This window comes from Glycine max, chromosome 6, assembly GCF_000004515.6.
Source record: "Glycine max cultivar Williams 82 chromosome 6, Glycine_max_v4.0, whole genome shotgun sequence".
NCBI classification, from domain to species: Eukaryota; Viridiplantae; Streptophyta; class Magnoliopsida; order Fabales; family Fabaceae; genus Glycine; species Glycine max.
The window spans coordinates 35,906,386-35,910,451 of NC_038242.2; positions in this window are offsets into that span (position 1 = coordinate 35,906,386).

Below are 4,066 nucleotides of genomic sequence, written 5' to 3' on the forward strand. Positions count from 1 at the left end.
TATCTGCAGGTTTTGCTGGTCCCACAGCTCCATGTTTATCCAACATAGTTAATTAACATAATTCAATTACAATGAAAAGTTCAATTGAAAAAAGAAGCTTTTAATGACAGTAAAATACATGTTCTGATAAACGCTTGACGAGATGTGTCGGCCAAGCAAGGAAGGTGTTCAGTGCATGCCCCACTAAGTTAACCTCGTCAGTGGGTACAAGAACGGGAGCATGTGCATCTTTAACCTCTTCAACACCGACTTTCACTTGATCATGCAACAATGGGATGTCGTGAATGGTTTTGGATCCCTCATAAACTCTTCCTAGGGCAACCAGGCAGGGAGGATTTTCTTCGATGTACAACCCGCATTTGTTTGAGTTACCCGTGTCTGGATCGTTCCTTGAGGGATCAACACAACTCTCCTTTGTGTTGACACGAGCAGCTGAGGGACCAACCTCAGGCTCCAGAGGTAGTGCAAGTCCCTATGATTGCATCTGTGATTGAAACTGGGACTGCATTTGGCTGAAGGATAACATCAGCTGCCGAGTCACTTTTTCTATGATTGACTCCTCCAGTTGGTCCCTGATTTGTTGAGTCAACTGCTCTAGTTCTTTGGGAGTCATGGAGGAAGAAGTGCGGGCGGTTCGTGGAGCTGATCCATAGTGTTGCTTGATGGTCACACCGGCTCCAGCAGCACGCACACGACCAGGGTGTTCTGGTCGCCCAATGGCAACAGTCAAGACATCCTGACGTCCATGGGGGACAAAGGAACCCTGTGGTGCCTGCTCCTCCAACGAATCCTGTACATAACACATTTATTTGTTTAGTCATTCACAGAATAAACATAAATAATTACAATTATTAATTGAAAGAAACTTACAATCTTCTCAACAATTTCCTTTGCTGCCTTAGACGTCATTTGGCCAGTTTTCTTGGTGCAGACCATTTTCCACTTCACGTGTCGTCTGATGGGAGATGGAGGGTCAATCATGGCCTCAGTGCTTCTGGATTGAGCAACTTCCTCCAGTTTTTTCTTTGTCTTCTTAGCCATCAGCTTCTGTTTTAAATATTCATAACCCCTACGAGACAACACGTGGGGGACAGTGTTTTGCTTTTGGATGGCCTGTGCCTTTTTCCACACGTCCTGCAAAAATTGAACATTGATGAAACTCATGATTACAATGTATTATAATAAGTGAATTTTAACTTGAAAACAATGAAAATGACAAAGTACATACCTCCTTGCTAATGCCATATTTTTCGCAAACAGTGTCATCCACACTGTCCTTGTTGGCTGCAAGTGCCCATTTTGATGTCAAATCAGACTTAAATTATCTCCATCGCTCCCCCACAATCTGAAGTACTTTCTTTTTTGTCTTAATGTCATATGCTTCAGGGATATCAAATTCAGCCTGACAAACAACAAATTAGGTTTTATTGTTAGTAAATAAATTTTTTTGCCTAATAAACCAAATGCAAGATGAAAAATAAAATACCTGAATATCCTTCCATATCAAATCCTTCTAAGCAGCAAGGACTTCCTTCCAATTCTCGTATGTTACATCGACCTTATCACGAGCGACAATCCCCAAATATGTTCTTAATTTCTTCTTGTGGGGACCGTCGGCCTTCCCAGTTGCAGGATCAACGTGGACCATCGGTCTGTCTGCCCCAACTGGTCTAGTCGCCAATGATCTTAGCCGTGTGGCTTTTCTTGTCCGCTTCAAGGTAGACAGTGATTGTGATGCTGCTTCAGTAGGAGGAGGAAGAGGAGGAAAGCTGGGTGGAGTAGCCATCGGCCTGTAAAGAAAAAAACTTTAGTTAATTTAGATTATAAAAAAACTTAATCAGTTATGTAAATGAATGTACAGAAATGAAATACATAATAAGAAAATTACATTAGACGATGCTAATTAATTCTCCTTCATCATGATCATTACGATTAGCATGAACGTCGTCAGCTTCTTCTCTGGCGATGTTAGCCGACATTTGTATGGACAAAGGACTAACATAAGTATCAATGTATGAATCATCATCTTCTACATTAACACCAATTGTTTTCCCGTGTAGAACCACTAACCACCTTTCATCACAAGGGTCTTGAACATAAAATACCTGTTTAGCTTGTTCTGCCATGATGAAAGGGTCATTTTGGTAAGCTAGTTTCTTTAGATCTACCAACGTAAATCCTACATCATCGGTCTGCACATCGGTGTTGCTGCTAATCCATTTACATTTGAAAACACAAACAGTAAATTTGACATAGTTAAGCTCCCAAATTTCTTCAATGAACCCAAAGTAAGGGATGGAAGCTACACAAGGATTCTCATCATGTACATTGGCGAAGTGTTGAGATTCAGCCCTTAGGGTGACCCCACTGTTTTGCATTGTACTTTTCTCGTCTTGTGCTTTTTTATAAATCAAACACTTGTTTATGTCGTATCCTTGCCAAGTTATAACATTTCTTTTAGGCCCATCTGCTAGCTTTCTTAACGTTTCAGAAGCATTTTCATCAGCAAAGATTGTGTCTTTAAACCAATCAAGGAAAGTCTTGTTATGCTTTTTCAAGACCCAGTTCTTCAACATTTTTGGATTACTTTCCTTCACTTGGAGTATTCAACACATACAAGTGAGCTTGTAACAAATCTTCTTGAACCCTTACAAGTGAGCTTGTAACAAATCTTCTAAACTTGGAGTGATAACATGCAGTCCTCTTGAAACCTTACCGCCCACTCTGTCATCATGCCGAGACTCAGGAAGCCCAACAGGTTTAGCCTTTTCAATGTACTCTGAACAAAATTCAATGGCTTCTTCTGCAATGTACCTTTCAACAATAGATGCTTTCGGACGATGTAGATTCTTTGTATACCCTTTTAAGATCTTCATGTATCGCTCAACTGGGTACATCCATTGCAAGAAAATAGGACCACAACATTTGATTTCTCTGACCAGATGAACAATTAAGTGAACCATGATGTCAAAGAAAGTAAGAGGAAAATACATCTCCAACTGGCACAATATAATAGCAGCCTCATTTTCCAGCTCATCTAACTTCACAGGATCAACGACTTTGCTACATATGGCATTGAAGAAAAAACAAAGGCGAGTTATGGCTAACCTGACTTGGTTTGGAAAATGTCTTGTATGGCCACGACTAACAATTGTTGCATAAAGACGTGACAATCGTGAGACTTTATCCCTACCGACTTAAGATCCTTCAATTACATAAGGCTCTTAATATTTGAAGAGTATCCTTGTGGGACTTTGACCCGGCGCAGGCACTGGCAAAAACTGATCTTCTCCTTTTTGGACAAAGTATGACAAGCTAGAGTCAAGTATATTTTTTTACCATCAAACCTTGGATGCAACTATGATCGTATACCCATCCCAGCTAGATCTTGATGGGTATTCAAACCATCTTTCGTCTTGCCTTGAATGTTAAGGAAGGTCCCAATGACACTATCACATACATTTTTCTCCACATGCATAACATCAATACAATGTGTAATGTATAGATCAGACCAGTATAGAAGATCAAAGAAAATCGACCTCTTATTCCATATGCAAGTCTTACTTTTTTTCCTTCTTTTGGGTCTTTCCGAAGATAGTATTCAGGTGTTCAACCCGCTGGAAGACTTGTTCACCAATCAACGGTATTGATGCAGTTTCGTGCTCTTGACTTCCATTAAATGCTTTTTTCAATCGCCTATAAGGGTGATGAGGTTTTAGAAAATGCCAATGCCTAATGTAGATTGTTTTTCTACCATGTTTCAATTGTATGTAGCTTGTGTCTTCTTCACAAATGGAGCATGCATGATGACCCTTAACACTGTAACCACTCAAATTCCCATATGCTGGAAAGTCATTAATGGTACAAAAAAGCATTGCACGCATTTGAAAAGTCTCATTCCAAAACCCATCAAACACTAAAAGCCCCTCATTCCACAGCTTTGTCAAGTCTTCAATCAACGGACTAAGATAAACATCAATGTCATTTTCTGGCTGTCTTGGACCCAATATCATCATAGAAAACATCAGGTATTTTCGCTTCATGCACAACCAAGGAAACAAATTGT